The 17,635-nt window shown below is 43.4% G+C and overlaps 1 protein-coding gene and 1 pseudogene across 4 annotated transcripts in view; one reads left to right on the forward strand and one right to left on the reverse strand.

Annotated features, from left to right (window-relative positions):
- The window catches only part of SMOC1 (SPARC related modular calcium binding 1), a 152,376-nt gene that overhangs the window by 56,010 nt on the left and 78,731 nt on the right, over positions 1-17,635 (reverse strand). The window lies entirely within an intron of this gene.
- On the forward strand, positions 10,557-11,558 carry LOC309962435 (coiled-coil domain-containing protein 115-like; annotated as a pseudogene). Its single transcript has one exon. The product of its transcript is annotated as a coiled-coil domain-containing protein 115-like (transcript).

The following is a 17,635-nucleotide window of genomic DNA, read 5'->3' on the forward strand; positions in this document are numbered from 1 at the left end:
TCACCACTGTAGGTTGATATGACCCTTCTTTAAGAAGCAGAGACAAGGGAAAAGCTTTTCTTCTTTTTCTAGCTTTTCCCAGCATCCGTTCCTATAGTCAGCCTGCCTATTGATCACATGGCTTTCTTGAGAAAAGGGCACATGTGATGGGGTTAAGGTAAAAACAAGGCCGCTTGTGCCTGCAGATTCTAGTTCTAGATGCCCTGCTGCACCACTGTGTGATCTTCCTCAAGTCTCCGTGATCAGGTCCACGCTGCCTGGGAATAGTAAATAGGAATGAGGCTTTTGGCTTCATTCGGAGTAACTCTCTCCTTTCTCTCTCAATAGCTGTCATTCTGTCCACGTCCTCCACCCCGCCCCACCATCCTTTTCTCACCCACTTTCTACCCAAATCAGGGCATCATCCCCCTGCGTAAAACCCCTCGATGACTGGCCATTGTACTCAGGATGGAGATGATGCCGATTTGCACGAGCTTGAGGGCCCCCATGATCTGCCCCCTGCCTATCCCCACAGCCTCATTCTACTCCCAGGTCTCCACACCCACCCTTCCAGCCACAAGCTGGAATGAGCCTCTGAGGCTCACAAACACATCCTAGTGTCTCATGATTCTGAACTTTTGTTTGCTCCAACTGGTCAATCTGCCCAGAATACCATTCCCCAACCCATCCCAGCACACTCCCAAACCCTCTGTCTTCCCACCCCATTCACGATACACCTTCTCCTTAAGGTACCCCCAGCCTCCCCACCTCCTCTCCCTCCTTCCTCCGACCCTCCACACACCCTGGTTCCCCAAATTCAGAGCCCTTATTACAATGAGCTTAACTGCTGATCTGTCTAGTCTATCTCCCCCATTAGACTGTGACCTCCCTAAGGCAAGGGACTGAACACTGGCTATTTCTATATTCCAAGCATCTAGCGCAATGCCTGACGTTTATTGTAGGCATTTGATGAGTTGAATAAATGCATGAATTACCATATTTCCTAAAGTCTTGGTCTCCATCCATTCTAAAAATATAACAACAATTTAAACAGCCCTGCCACATTAAATGTAGACCTCAATTACAAGATGCGTGCCAATTGTACAGGCATTAAATTGTGCGGAAAAGGTGCCTCTTGGGATCAAGGACACATTAGAATTGAGGACAGACAATAACAGCATACAAACCAAGTGGTGAGGGATACAAGGGGTACAGGGGTAAAGGAGAGATTTGACAGCCTGGGTAAAATCCAGAAGTTATCAGCAAGACAGAAAAGCTACAGAAAAGGCTTCTGCTCTCGTGTGGGTACCAAACATCGCAGCTTTCCCCAAAACTAGTTGCTTCATTGAGACCTACCCATAGAAATCAGGGTAAGAACAAGATGTAGGGCATCCTGTTCCTACCAGTAAAAAAGGAGCATTTTTATTTACCTCTCCTGTCCGTGCAGGGAAACTGCAGTCAATGCCTTTACCCCAGGACCATGTTTCACTCCTGCTTCCTCTCGTGGAGACAATCCCTAACCCCGTGGCCACGGTTCCTACCCCAGATTCTCACCCAAGGTCAATGTCCTAAGGCAGGCTAGTGCTACCTTCTGAGGAAGCCTAAAGGTGGAGTGGAAAGAAACCCAGACAGACCTGGGTTTGAATCCTGATCCAGCCAGTTACGAGCTGGCATGTTACTTAGCTCTCTGAGCCCCATCTATAAAATGGGGATAACAGCGCCAAGCCTGAAGGGCTCTGACAATGGAAACAGTGCGAGTCCAGTGCCTGGCACGGGCCGGTGGCCGGATGCAGGACGGCTGTGGCAATGATTGCTCTCGGCTGTGTCAGAAACACCCCGCAAGCCGGCCTCCTAGCGGGCCAGAGCTCCCCTGGGAACCCCCAGAGGTCCAGGTGGGAAGTACTGCTGGAAACTTGGAGCTCGCCCCTTCAGATTCTGTCCAGCCCACAGGGGATGGCTCCGAGGGAGGACTCCTTGCCAGGGGCAGCCTTTTAATGGGGCCTGGCTTGCTGCTTCTTCCTCCTTGGCCAATAGTCACCTCTGGGGAAGCCTGTCTCTGGGGCCAGGTGGCCACGCCGACTCACCCCCGGGCCCCTTGGCTCCCACGGCCAAGGCCAGCCTCCCTTTCCGTGAGGATGGTACCCCACCCAAGTCCAGCTCCGAGGCTGCACGGAGCGCCCCTCCTCCTGGGCCTGCAGAGTCCCAGCCGAGGCTGCTGGGGACAGAAGCACATGCCTGCGGAAGAGACTGAGACCAAAGCTTTGTTTTGGCGGATTTAATCTGACCTCGCAGCTCAGAAGGTCCCAAGGGCCACATGCTCACTGAGAGCGCCCACTGCATCCATATGGGCTCGGGGCCACTGCCTCCCAGCCCCCAGCCAGGCCCACAGGCCCAAACACGGGCCCTTTCTCCCCAGGGCCCTCGGCATTTTCCTCAGGCCAGGCTCCAAGGAACAGACTCCAGATGACAAAATCCTCAGGCTGAAAGCTGCTTGCAAGTCCTTCAGCATTTTATAACCGGAATTGAATGAGGAATTGTTGCCATGTTCCTCTGAGGCTTGGAATCCACCGTTATGGGCACACCTGCCCCAGGTGGGCTGCAGGAGAAGGAACAACAGTGAACACAAGAAGACCCAGAGGAGGCAGGCAGGGTCTCTGCCTGCAGGAAGTGCTGGGAGTGCCCAGCGAGGTCACTTCCCTTTGCTGAAGGAGCGCTGAGTGAGTGGACCCATGGTTCTCAATTGAGAGGTTGTTTGTAAGTTGTCTTGGGGAGTTTCCAAGATGTCTTCTTGAAGAAAAAGAAGTTACAAGGAGACGGAAAGCAATGGTCACGGAGTCAGACTGCAGCCCACCTTCCTTAACTGACCAGCTCTGCCACTTCATTTTAACTGAACCACTGAACTTTCCAGCCCTCTGCAGCTTTGGAAAGGTTCGCAGTCAAACCGAGCTTCAGCCTGTCCATGACTATTTAAAAAGGGGGAGATAATAATACCTCCCTCACTCAGTTGCTGGGAGGATTAAACTACATAATGTAAATAAAGCACTCAGTTCACATGGTAAGTGCCCAGTTAAACTTAGCTATTTATTTTTATTATAATTATGTTATTTTTTAGCCAACTCTCTGTACACTCAAAAAAAGCACAGATTCTCTGGTAGAAACTAAAGAACATTCTATTCTGACCAGCCCCAAGGGAAGGGGTGATCTGAAATCAGCAAAAAGTGTGAACAAGTTTGAGTAAAGGAAGGGGAAGCTTGTTTTCATATAGAAAGAGTTCTGTTACTGTCAGATGAGAGAAGTCAGGTTTCTTGCAGAAAAGCAATCAGGATGTAAATTCTATGGAATCGATGGTTTACATATACGTGATCAAGAGGTAAATCCTACCTAGTTTCACCTTCTCCCTTGCAAATGTATTTAGTCTTTTAAATTAGTAAGTAATCCCCTTTGCTCTATCTCTGCCCCACAGCCCACACACCAGCCTCAAATTAATCAACTCTCAGACTTAATCTATGGGCCAAGAGGAGCTGACAAGGCAACTATTTCTAGTGTCTAGCATCTAGTGCAGTTTTCAAAGCTCAGGGTTGTTCTAGCCACAAAGGTACAGATACAAACCATGGCATTTGTGCCTACCCCACTCTGGAATATTCTGGGAAGGCTAAAAGGTAAATTGATGGGTCTTCCTTAAGAGACAAAAAGTGTTTTTACGTCAACCTAAGTGAGGTTACTCTCTGGTTGTACTGTAACTACGCTGTGCATATATATCTGGTGCTCCTAAAGGTGCTTTAAAAACAGTGTGTTCTTAGGTAGGTAAATTTCATCTCTGACTCATATACTTAAATATTTTGGGCAAGAAGCCCTTTGCAAAAACAGCCCAGCGGTGTACTTCAGGTCAACCTTTCTGTCCAAATTAAGGCAAATCTGAAATTATTTTAAGCCTGTTACATTAGGTCAACTTGTAGACACCTGGAAGAACGTGGGAGGCTAGCACTCCCAGTGAGTGCAGTTGAGTGACTGATGAGCAGAGGAGAACAGAGCAAACATCAGCTCACAGGGCAAAGCCAATGGGGCTTTGGAGGAAAAAGGGAGACAATGGACCATGTACAGAGACAAGGATCACTCAGGTGCCACGCCCCAAATGGAAAACAACACCTTCTACATTTACAATGACTTTTCGATCACCACCATGACAGACACATTATCTCTTTTGGGTCTCAAGGTCACCCAGTGTGCAAATCTTTCCTAGGAGAGGTACAGGGAGCAGAGGTTACTTGTTCAAATGTTACAGCTAGTTCGTAACAGCACAGGAATTCAGATACCGATCTCCAAGCTCTCATAACATTTCAGAATTGACAGAGCTGGAAAAAGCCTTAGGGATCACCAGTCTCATCCAAACGCTTTACAAATGAGGAAACTGAGACCCAGAGACAAGAGAGGTAGCATCATGGCCAGAACCTAGTCCTGGCAGACAGAAGTACCCCCCAGACCTGGAAGGGAGATGAAGAAAGGCCTGGGTCCCAGTGCTGGTGTCTGAGGGAACTGTCTTTGTGCCCTGTAATTCTCTGGCAGATGGAACTCTCTTGGGGGAGAGGGAGAGGAGGTAAGATAAATATTCAAATCAAGAGTCTTTTGCTCCAGTTTGAGTGAGAGGCCATATCTGGAGTAGTTCGGACAATAGCATGGGGGCCTCTGCTGTGCCCCCCGGCCAGCCTGCTTTCTTCTGGCTGTTCTTGGGGGGCTTCTCAGACAGGGGTCGGATCTTGCATCCTAAAGTAGCTTCTTTGTTGTTGGACTTTTGCTGGTTTTCCTACCAGCTTCCCTAGGAGAACGGTCTCCCTTGCGTGTGCCCACTTCCTTCACTTCTCCTGGAATGTGAAGCTGCTCTTCCTCCACCTTTACGTCTGTCACTTTGATACAGTGATGAATACAGTTGGTGTCCTATTGGGTGTGACTAGGAATTATTGGAGATGAAAGGGTTCTCTACCGAAATAACTTTGGAATACTGGGTCAAATAAAATTAAAAGATTTCTTGACTGCAGAACTTCTCAGAGCCTTAAATCAGTTCATGATTCAGCTCTGAGAGGAAGATATCATTTGCAGCAATCCATAACTCAATTAACTGTGGGACCCTCCCTTAACTTTGTGTGAGTGAAACCGAAGCCCCCTAACACTGAGTTTATTATTTTTAACCTCTCTATCTAAAGCGTTATTCCCTTTCTGGTCCCACCCTTGTTCCCCTCAGGATTGAGGAGTATCAAAGAAAAGGGGGAAACCAAGCAGGACCCTGCGGGGCCCTTCCAGGTACCAAAGCCCCATTTCTTATTTGTAGAAAACTACACTAAACTAAAGGCTTTAGTCTCCTGGGCCTTCCCTGAGTTCCAAAGAACAGACTCAAGCAGTTACTAATTAGGGAAGTGAGAGAGTACAGAAATAAGGGAAAAGCAGTCAGGCAAGAAAAGTAATGATAGCTTAAACAATACTTCAGTGATAGTAAAACAGAGTCCTAGTTCCTCCTCAAGGGATATACATAACAATCTGACACAAGTCTTTGAGTTGTTCTGCAGAGGATGGTGACTACAAGCTGAATAGAAGCATGTGGACCCCAGACTGGTTGGAACCAGAAAGTTGCTGATTAAGATCCTGAAACATCACCCTGTTACCTCACCACCAACCAATGAGAAGAAAGTCCATGAGCTGCAAGCCTCACCCCAAATGTTGCCTTTAAAAACCCTTCCTTGAAAGCTGTCAGGGAGTTCAGGTCTTTTGAGCATGAGCTGCCCATTCTCTTTGCTTGGCACCCTGCAATAAATGCTCTACTTTCCTTCACCATAACCTGGTGTCAGTGGATTGGCTTTGCTGCACATGGGTGAGGGCAAATGGACCCAAGTTCGGTTTGGTAACACAGGGAGCATTCCATGGTAGTACTAGTGTTTTCTGAAACATGATTTTTTTCAAAAAAAAAAAAAGAAAGAAAAAGAAAACAAAAAGCAGTATAATGAAGTGCAGGGCCTTGCTATATTTCTCTGCTTTTCACAGTCATACTTTCTCACTATCCAGGTATCAGGCTTTCATTTAGTTTACTCTTTTTTGAAACAATTTTCCTCTGGCAAATCCCCACCTCCTTTTCTGTAATGCTTTCTCATGCCCTATCTATTAAGAAATCCATCCTGAATTGCCTTAGACCTTCATTGACAACTGGGATCCCCTCCAAGGCACCTCTACCCTGCGGCTACATCACCCCAGTCCCACCCCTTTTCTTTGCACTTCTTTTGTAAAATAGAAAAATGTGAACCATATGCAAAGGGACAGGCTTGATTCAGCATTCTTCTAGCAACTACCAAACTTGTAATGAAATGACTACTATCATGTACCGGAACATCTCCTAGTGGGAAAAAGTTAAACTAAAAGCAGAAGGCATGTGGCTATTTCTCTAACTCTCCTTGGCAGTGGGAGTATGAGACCTTTTTTTTTTTTTTTTCTTTATAATCTTCCAGTTGCTCCAAATCGGTTAGTAGGTTTTTTGGATTAAGCTAATGCACAGTGATAGTTAAGCATCTTGCAGTAGATCCACCCAATAACTTTGTTTCAGGGCAGTATTTTTAGCAGGCACATTTTCCTTTTGTCTGCATACTCTATAGGACCTTTATGTAATTGTTTTTCCATGGGTGCCATGTACCCTGGCTGGATGACTGAGTCCCTGGGCCATCTGAGGTTGCCACTCATCCCCCTAGAACCTCTCTCTCCATCAGAAGCTGCAGGAGAACATTGTTTATTGCATTCACAGTAAGATTTACCTGGAGGGCTTATGAAAACAGATTCCTGGGCCCCACCCACAGAATTTCTGGATTCATTAGTTCTGGGGTCATCTGGGTGCCATGCATTTCTAAGAAGTCCCCAAGTGATGCTGCTGCTGGTTCGGGGACCACACTCCAAGAACCAGTGTTTTAAAAGACACTTCGTCACTCTATCCTTTCTGGCATTTATCATGAACTACTCAAGAAACAAATACTTTTCTAGGTGGGAATTTGGGAGCAAGGGGCCTTGGGACAATATTTCTCTCCAAAGTTTTTCTGTTCCCGTTGTTCTGATGACATGTGGTCTTTTAATTCATGGGTCTAGTGATTCGTGGCATTAAATCTTCTGGGTGATTTCACACATGGAAGAAAGTTTGATTGCAGTGAGACGAGCAGGGGAGACAGGAGGGATGGTGTAATCCTTTTGGTCTGGCTAGCATGAGCTGTTTCTCCCTCTGTTTAGAAGAGGTTATCCCACAAACTTCCCCCTCATCTTTAGTCAGGTCTGGCTGAGAAGCAACAGGATGCAGAAGAAAAAAAACATGGCTTTGGAGTCAAAATTAGCGGGGTTTAAATACCATCTCTGTGTAACTTTGGCAAAGTCACTTAACCTCTCTGAGCCTATTTATGAAATAAGGCTAATGGTGCCTACCTTGAAGGTTACTGAGAAGACAAAATGAGACAAGATATATAAAGCATCTAAAACAGTGTCATGTGTAGAGTATGTACTCAGCACAAGCAGATTTCATCACTTTCCCTTCCGTTTTACAGAGAGGATGTAGGTTGTAACTTAAAAGCACTGCTATTCTTGCTGGCTGTAGACACTGTCTCCTGCTCTATGCCAAGTTGAGGGAGGACTGTCTGCTGGAGAATGAAGGATTTTCCTTTTAGAGTATTTGCCTCGTCCTCCAGATTTTAATGGAGAAGATGCAAGGAAGGAAGATAATCCCTCAATTTCAAATCCTCCTAAATGTGGGAGTCCTTGTTGACTATGTTTTTTATGAATCGATGGTGTAATGTGGTTGCCAACGTGATATTAGTCAAGCAGTAGTGTGTTTAGAACAAGAGATAATCCCATTCTTCCCCAAGCTGTTTATGACCACATCTGAAATACTGTGTCCAGTTTGGGGAAGGACACTCTATAAGGGGTACCTTAGCAAACTGAATTAAGAGGAAAGAGGCCAGGAGGAAAGAGAGACATAAAACCCTGTGATATGGGAATGAGCGATAGAACTAAAGATCTTTGCCAGGGTGAAAAGAAATATTTGTTGGCTATAAGACAGGATTTCACAAGGACATAATGGTGCCTGTCTTCAGATCTTTCTGTGGAAAGTGTGATTTCTATGGAATCTGTAAGTTCCTTAGCTAGAATGGGGGTCAGCTGTTGGAAATTACAACTTTCAAGTCAATGTAGGGAAGGAATTTCCAACTAAATTGTCCCAAAATGCATTATGTTGTCATTGGTGGTAATAAGTTTCCTGTCTTTGGTGGCAATCAAGCAGAAGATAGATGACTGCTTGGTGAGAGATTGTCCCTGGATGTGGTGGGTCAGGGAGAGGAAGGAGATGAACCAGATACATCTGAGGTCCCCTGTGACCCAAAAGTTCTGTGATTTTACAACTGTGCCCTAAGTTGAACTTCCGCTGGTTAAGAGTAAGGTGGAAATTTATGAACTGGTACCTAATTGTCAGTGTTAGGACCATTTTTCCAAATACATGATGAAAAACATTTTTTGTATTTTCCAGAAAGTGCGAACACCATCCCCTCCACCAAACACATAAAGGTATTTTTTAAAATCTTAGTGTTAGGGCTTCAGAGACACAAAAAACTTTACTTTCTTGACTTCTGCCCTCCGATTTGGTGCCTAAAATGGCCCAGGTTTCGTAAACAGCAAATATGACACCTCTTGTTCATTCACTTCTATTTCCATTTCAGGGGGAAGATATCAAATACGTTTTTACTTTTTAAAAATATCCAATGGGGGTACCCTCAAGATGGCGGAGGAGTAAGATGTGAAGATCACCTTCCTCCTCACAAATACAACAGAAATACATCTACACGTGGAACAACTCCTACAGAACACCTACTGAACGCTGGCAGAAGACCTCAGACTTCCCAAAAGACAAGAAACTCCCCCACGTACCTGGGTAGGGCAAAAGAAAAAAGAATAAACAGAGACAGAAGAATAGGGACGGGACCTGCACCTCTGGGAGGGAGCTGTGAAGGAGGAAAGGTTTCCACACACTAGGAAGCCCCTTCGCGGGTGGAGACTGTGGGTGGCGGAGGCGGGGAGGCTTGGAGCCGCGGAAGAGAGCACGGCAACAGGGGTGCGGAGGGCAAAGCGGAGAGATTCCCGCACAGAGGATCGGTGCCGACCAGCACTCACCAGCCCAAGAGGCTTGTCTGCTCACCCGCCGGGACAGGTCGGGGCTGGGAGCTGAGGCTTGGGCTTCGGTCGGATCCCAGGGAGAGGACTGGGGTTGGCTGCGTGAACACAGCTTGAAGGGGGCTAGTGCACCACAGCTAGCTGGGAGGGAGTCCAGGAAAAAGTCTGAAACTGCCTAAGAGGCAAGAGACCCTTGTTTTGCGGTGCGCGAGGAGAGGAGATTCAGAGCACCACCAAAAAAGCTCCAGAGACGAGCGCGAGCTGTGGCTATCAGCAAAGACCCCAGAGACGGGCATGAAATGCTAAGGCTGCTGCTGCAGCCACCAAGAAACGGCAGCTTCCTTTTTTTTCAGTATAGTTTTTAGCGCTTGTTATTATTGGTGGACTGGTTTTTTGGTTTAATTGTTTTCTTCTTTCTTTTTTGTTTTTTCTTTTTTTTTGTATTACTTTTTAATAATAATTTTTTTATTTTAATAACTTTATTTTATTTATGTATTTATTTTTTCTTTCTTTTTCTTTTTCTCCCTTTTCTTCTGAGCCGTGTGGCTGACAGGGCCTTGGTGCTCCGGCTGGGTGTCAGGCCTGAGCCTCTGAGGTGGGAGAGCCGAGATCAGGACATTGGTCCACCAGAGACCTCCCAGCTCCATGTAATATCAAATGGCAAAAGCTTTCCCAGAGATCTCCATCTCAACACTAAGACCCAGCTTGACTCAACAACCAGCAGGCTATAGTGCTAGACACCCTATGCCAAACAACTAGCAAGACAGGAACACAACCCCACGCATTAGCAGAGAGGCTGCCTAAAATCATAGTAAGTTCACAGACACCCCAAAACACACCACTGGACTCGGTCCTGCCCACCAGAAAGACAAGATCCAGCCTCACTCACCAGAACACAAGCACTAGTCCCCTCCACCAGGAAGCCTACATAATCCACTGAACCAACCTTACCCACTGGGGCAGACACCAAAAACAACGGGAACTACGAACCTGCAGCCTGTGAAAAGGAGACCCCAAACACATTAAGTTAAGCAAAATACAAAGACAGAAACACAGCAGATGAAGGAGCAAGGTAAAACCCATCAGACCAAACAAATGAGGGGGAAATAGGCAGTCTACCTGAAAAAGAATTCAGAGTAATGATAGTCAAGATGATCCAAAATCTTGGAAATAGAATGGAGAAAAAACAAGAAATGTTTAATAAGGACCTAGAAGAACTAAAGAGGAAACAAAAAATGATGAACAACACAATAAATGAAATTAAAAATTCTCTAGAAGGAATTAATAGCAGAATAACTGAGGCAGAAGAACAGATAAGTGACCTGGAAGATAAAATAGCGGAAATAACTACGACAGAGCAGAATGAAGAAAAAAGAATGAAAAGAGGAATGTGTGCAGAGCCCATGGTGGCGCGGTATCTGCGAGCCGAGCTGGACTCGCTTCTCCTGCAGCTGCTCAGGGACCTGGAGGAACTGGAGGCAAAGCGGGCGGCGCTGAATGCCCGGGTGGAGGGCTGGCTCTCACTCTCCAAAGCTCGCTGCACCATGGGTGCCAAGTCGGTAGGGCCTCTGCAGTATGCCTCCCACATGGAGCCCCAGGTCCACGTCTGCACCAGCGAGGCCCAGGACGGACTCCAGAGGTTCTGAATGTGAGAGCCGGCACCCAGACTCCAGAGGACGTGGGACCCCACAAGGCAGTTCTGCACAGGCGCAAGGGCCTCACGAGGACCCCAGAGCCAGACCGCTCCCCAGCTCCCCAGGACCGTCTGAACTGGTTTAGAATCCTGGCTCCTCACAGTCTACAGCAAGCTCAAGCCAGCTTCTGGGAGGGTCTGCAGCTGGCTGCAGACATGGCCAGCCTTCAGATCTGCATCGACTGGGGTCGAAGCCAGCTCCAGGGGCTGCAGGAGAAACTCAAGCAGTGGAGCCCGGGGCTCCCTGACCTGCCACCACAGAAGCAAGGCAGTGAGCACAGCTGTTCTTTGATGTGGCTGCATTATCTCAGGCCTTCTTCCTTCACAGATTGCCCCCCACCCCAGCTGTTCCTCCTTCCTTAATACTTCTCTGGTCTGCATGTTTCCAACTTTGTTAGGTGGGGAAGTTTGAAGAGGCAAAGTGAGTAATGTTGAAAGTCACTACTATGAAACCACTTCTAGAGTTGTGTTGTCTCAGGACGTATTCATGTCAGGCAGGCACAAACCTGTTAGGTTAGTTCATATCACTGAACAACTGTAACAACCTGATGCATAAATCAGCTGCAGTTTTTCATTAAAGGATGAAATATTGCACAGCTAGTGGCAGGGAAGGACAAGAGGTAGGTGCTTCAATTTCACTATATCCTTACAAGTGATTTTGATGGAGGAAAAAACCATACACAGCTAACAGATCAGGACAGAATGATAACTCATCGATAAAACACACACACACACACACACACACACACACACACACACACCTGAGTAGATGGGCAGCACTTGGCAGGTTTTAAGCCAGAAAGTAAAAAGGATCGGACCTAGATTTTCAAGGGAAATCTTTCAACAGACCATTCAGGTTTATAAAACCTGCCATTATCTTTCCAAGAGTGAGTCTTTTAATTTGTTGAAGGGCCAGGAACTCTGTGGCAATTCATTTTCCTACTGGCTTCTTGATAATTTTAGCAGTTTCTAGGAGCTAATTGTTACATTTGGTGGATGTTAGTTTTCTGTTCATAATACGAGATGTAAATTGTTTTTCCCAGTTTGTCTTTTAACTTTGCTTATGGTGGTTTAAAAATAAAAACCAAACTTTTTATTATAAAATAAAATAAATAAAACACATTATATTAAATAAAACACATTATATTAAATGGCAAAAAACAACAACAAAAAAGAATGCAAAGAATTGAGGACTGTCTCAGAGACCTCTAGGACAGCATTAAACACACCAACATTTGAATTATAGGGGTACCAGAAGAAGAAGAGAAAGAGAAAGGGACTGAGAAAATATTTGAAGAGATTATAGTTGAAAACTTCCCTAATATGGGAAAGGAAATGGTCAATCAAGTCTAGGAAGCGCAGAGAGTCCCATACAGGATAAATCCAAGGAGAAACAAACCAAGACACATATTAATCAAACTATCAAAAATTAAATACAAAGAAAACATATTAAAAGCAGCAAGGGAAAAACAACAAATAACACACAAGGGAATCCCCATAAGGTTAACAGCTGATCTTTCAGCAGAAACTCTACAAGCCAAAATGCAGTGGCAGGACATATTTAAAGTGATGAAAGGGAAAAACCTACAACCAAGATTACACTACCCAGTAAGAACCTCATTCAGATTCAACAGAGAAATTAAAATCTTTACAGACAAGCAAAAGCTAAGAAAATTCAGCACCACCAAACCAGCTTTACAACAAATGCTAAAGGAACTTCTCTAGGCAGGAAACACAAGAGAAGGAAAAGACCTACAATAACAATCCCAAAACAATTAGCAAAATGGTAATAGGAACATACATATCGATAACTACCTTGAATGTAAGTGGATTAAATGCTCCAACCAAAAGACATAGATTGGCTGAATGGATACAAAAACAAGACCCGTATGTATGCTGTCTACAAGAGACCCACCTCACACCTCAGGACACATACAAACTGAAAGTGAGGGGATGGAAAAAGATATTCCATGCAAATGGAAATCAAAATAATGCTGGAGTAGCCATTCTTGTATCAGACAAAATAGATTTTCAAACAAAGACTATTACGAGAGATAAAGAAGAACACTACATAATGATCAAGGGATCAATCCAAGAAGAAGATATAACAATTGTAAATATTAATGCACCCAACATAGGAGCACCTCAATACATAAGGCAAATACTAACAGCCATAAAAGGGGAAATCGACAGTAACACAATCATAGCAGGGGACTTTAACACCACACTTTCACCAATGGACAGATCATCCAAAATGAAAATAAATAAGGAAACACAAGCTTTAAATGATACATTAAACAAGATAGACTTAATTGATATTTATAGGACATTCCATCCAAAAACAACAGAATACACTTTCTTCTCAAGTGCTCATTCTTGGAACGTTCTCCAGGAACATTCTCAAATGCTCATTCATGGAACATCCTCCAGGATAGATCATATCCTGGGTCACAAATCAAGCCTTGGTAAATTTAGGAAAATTGAAATCGTATCAAGTATCTTTTCTGACCACAATGCTATGAGACTAGATATTGCTATGAGACTAGATATCAATTACAGGAAAAAATCTGTAAAAAAATACAAACACATGGAGACTAAACAATACACTACTAAATAACCAAGAGATCACTGAAGAAATCAAAGAGGAAATCAAAAAATACCTAGAAACAAATGACAATGAAAACACAATGATCCAAAACTTATGGGATGCAAAAAGAGCAGTTCTAAGAGGGAAGTTTATAGCAATACAATCGTACCTTAAGAAACAAGAAACATCTCAAATAAACAACCTACCGTTACACCTAAAGCAATTAGAGAAAGAAGAACAAAGAAACCCCAAAGTTAGCAGAAGGAAAGAAATCATAAAGATCAGATCAGAAATAAATGAAAAACAAGTGAAGGAAACGATAGCAAAGATCACTAAAACTAAAAGCTGGTTCTTTGAAAAGATACAAAAAATTGATAAACCATTAGCCAGACTCATCAAGAGAAAAAGGGAGAAGACTCAAATCAATAGAATTAGAAATGAAAAAGGAGAAGTAACAACTGACACTGCAGAAATACAAAGGATCATGAGAGATTACTACAAGCAACAATATGCCAATAAAATGGACAACCGGGAAGGAATGGACAAATCCTCAGAAATGCACAACCTTCCAAGATTGAACCAGGAAGAAATAGAAAATATGAACACACCAATCACAAGCACTGAAATTGAAACTGTGATTAAAAATCCTCCAACAAACAAAAGTCCAGGACCAGATGGCTTCACAGGTGAATTCTATCAAACATCTAGAGAAGAGCTAACACCTATCCTTCTCAAACTCTTCCAAAATAGAGCAGAGGGAGGAACACCCCCAAACTCATTCTATGAGGCCACCATCACCCTGATGCCAAAACCAGACAAAGATGTCACAAAGAAAGAAAACTACAGGCCAATATCACTGATGAACATAGATGCAAAAATCCTCAACAAAATACTAGCAAACAGAATCCAACAGCACATTAAAAGGATCATACACCATGATCAAGTGGGGTTTATCCCAGGAATGCAGGGATTCTGCAATATATGCAAATCAATCAATGTGATACACCATATTAACAACTTGAAGGATAAAAACCATATGATCATCTCAATAGATGCAGAGAAATCTTTCAACAAAATTCAACACCCATTTATGATAAAAACCTTCCAGAAAGTAGGCACAGAGGGAACTTACCTCAACATAATAAAGGCCATATATGACAAACCCACAGCCAACATCATACTCAATGCTGAAAAACTGAAAGCATTTCCACTAAGATCAGGAACAAGACAAGGTTGCCCACTCTCACTACTATTATTCAACATAGTGTTGGAGGTTTTAGCCACAGCAATCAGAGAAGAAAAAGAAATGAATCCAAATCAGAAAAGAAAAAGTAAAGCTGTCACTGTTTGCAGATGACATGATACTATACACAGAGAATCCTAAAGATGTTACCAGACAACTACTACAGCTAATGAATGAATTTGGTAAAGTAGCAGGATACAAAATTAATGCACAGAAATTTCTTGCATTCCTATACACTAATTATGAAAAATCTGAAAGTGAAATTAAGGAAACACTCCCATTTACCAATGCAACAAAAAGAATAAAATACCTAGGAATAAACCTACCTAAGAAGACAAAAGACCTGTATGCAGAAAATTATAAGAAACTGATGAAAGAAATTAAAGATGATACAAATAGATGGAGAGATATACCATGTTCTTGGGCTGAAAGAATGAACATTGTGAAAATGACTATACTACCCAAAGCAATCTACAGATTCAATGCAATCCCTCTCAAACTACCAATGGCACATTTCACAGAACTAGAATAAAAAATTTCACAATTTGTATGGAAACACAAAAGACCCCAAATAGCCAAAACAATACTGAGAAAGAAAAACGGAACTAGAGGAATCATGCTCCCTGACTTCAGATTATACTACAAAGCTAAAGTAATCAAGACAGTATGGTACTTGGCACAAAAACATAAATATATATCAATGGAAGAGGACAGGAAGCCCAGATATAAACCCACACACATATAGTCACCTTATCTTTGATAAAGGAGGCAAGAACATACAATGGAGAAAAGACAGCCTCTTCAATAAGTGGCGCTGGGAAAGTTGGACAGCTACATGTAAAAGAACGAAATTAGAACACTCCCTAACACCATACACAAAAATAAACTCAAAATGGATTAAAGACCTAAATGTAAGGCCAGACACCATAAAACTCTTAGAGGAAAACATAGGCAGAACACTCTATGATATAAATCACAGCAAGATCCTTTTTGACCAACCTTGTAGAGAAATGGAAATAAAACCAAAAATAAACAAATGGGACCTAATGACACTTAAAAGCTTTTGCACAGCAAAGGAAACCATAAACAAGACGAAAAGACAGCCTTCAGAATGGGAGAAAATATTTGCAAACGAAGCAACTGACAACGGATAAATCTCCAAAATTTACAAGCAGCTCATGCAGCTCAATATCAAAAAAACAAACAACCCAATCCAAAAATGGGTAGAAGACCTAAATAGACATTTCTCCAAAGAAGATATACAGATTGCCAACAAACACATGAAAGAATGCTCAACATCATTAATCATTAGAAAAACCAAACAAACCTACAGTGAGATATCATTTCACACAAGTCAGAATGGCCAACATCAAAAAATCTACAAATAATAAATGCTGGAGAGGGTGTGGAGAAAACGGAACACTCTTGCACTGCTGGTGGGAATGTGAATTGGTACAGCCACTATGGAGAACAGTATGGAGCTTCCTTAGAAAACTACAAATAGAACTACCATACGACCCAGCATTCCCACTACTGGGCATATACCCTGAGAAAACCATAATTCAAAAAGAGTCATGTACCAAAATGTTCATTGCAGCTCTATTTACAATAGCCAGGACATGGAAGCAACCTAAGTGTCCATCGACAGATGAATGGATAAAGAACATGTGGCACATATATACAATGGAATGTTACTCGGCCATAAAAAGAAATGAAATTGAGTTATTTGTAGTGAGGTGGATAGACCTAGAGTCTGTCATACAGAGTGAAGTAAGTCAGAAGGAGAAAAACAAATACCATATGCTAATACATATATATGGAATCTAAGGAAAAAAATGTCATGAAGAACCTAGGGGTAAGACAGGAATAAAGACACAGACCTACTAGACAATGGACTTGAGGATACAGGGAGGGGGAAGGGTAAGCTGTGACAAAGTGAGAGAGTGGCATATATACACCACCAAACGTAAAATAGATAGCTAGTGGGAAGCAGCCGCATAGCACAGGGAGATCAGCTCGGTGCTTTGTGTCCACCTAGAGGGGTGGGATAGGGAGGGTGGGAGGGAGACGCAAGAGGGAGGAGACATGGGGATACGTGTATATGTATAGCTGATTCACTTTGTTATACAGCAGAAACGAACACGCCATTGTAAAGCAATTATACTCCAATAAAGATGTTTAAAAATATATCCAATTAAAAAGTCCCTCTTGTGTAGGAGCTTTGTTCACATCAGAACTGTGACAATCTGGCCAGTGGTGGGACAAAAGTGGCCTACAGGAGTGGGGGCTCTTTCTTGTTTCCCATATCTGACTTCACTTTTAGTTAAAATTTTCTGTCTTCATACCTCCCTTCCATGTTCCTTTTACTTTTCCCTACTCTGACAGGGAAAAAAAAAAATTCTGATCCTGTTCATTTTTGAGAAGAGTTTAGTTGACTGACCTGCAGGGTCACCTCCTAGCGTGTCATATGCATCCATAGCGGAGTGGCAATAGCCCTGAATGTGTGTGTGTTCATGGCTCTGCCTGAAAAGGTTCCCGAATAAGTGTTTGCTGTGGGCCTACTATGTGCCTAACCACCGGATTGAACATTAGTCTCATAACATAAACTCTAAAAAGTGTGGAGGTTATTCCCAGAGGTCATCAGTTTAACCCCCTTGCCCCACAGCAGCCCTGCTGGATGCCCATTCAGTCCTGCCTGCCCTCTTCCTGGGATGGAAAGTTAAGTTCTGTTTGAGTAAAATAGTCCATCTATGGTTTCCTCCTCTTGAAAATAGTTTCGTAGTTTGAGTCAGAATCTGAGTCATCAAATATTTTACTCAGTGAGCCTGGGTTGGCTCTGTGGGACTGTTCAAGAAAAAGCTATTGTCATCCACAAAGTTTGAAACAACTCTCATGCAGCCCTGTGGTCACCTCTTTCCCATTCACCCTTTGGTTCTTCTTATCTTGAAACCAACCTCTG

This window comes from Leucopleurus acutus (assembly GCF_964270905.1).
Source record: "Leucopleurus acutus genome assembly, chromosome: 1".
Taxonomy (NCBI): domain Eukaryota; kingdom Metazoa; phylum Chordata; class Mammalia; order Artiodactyla; family Delphinidae; genus Leucopleurus; species Leucopleurus acutus.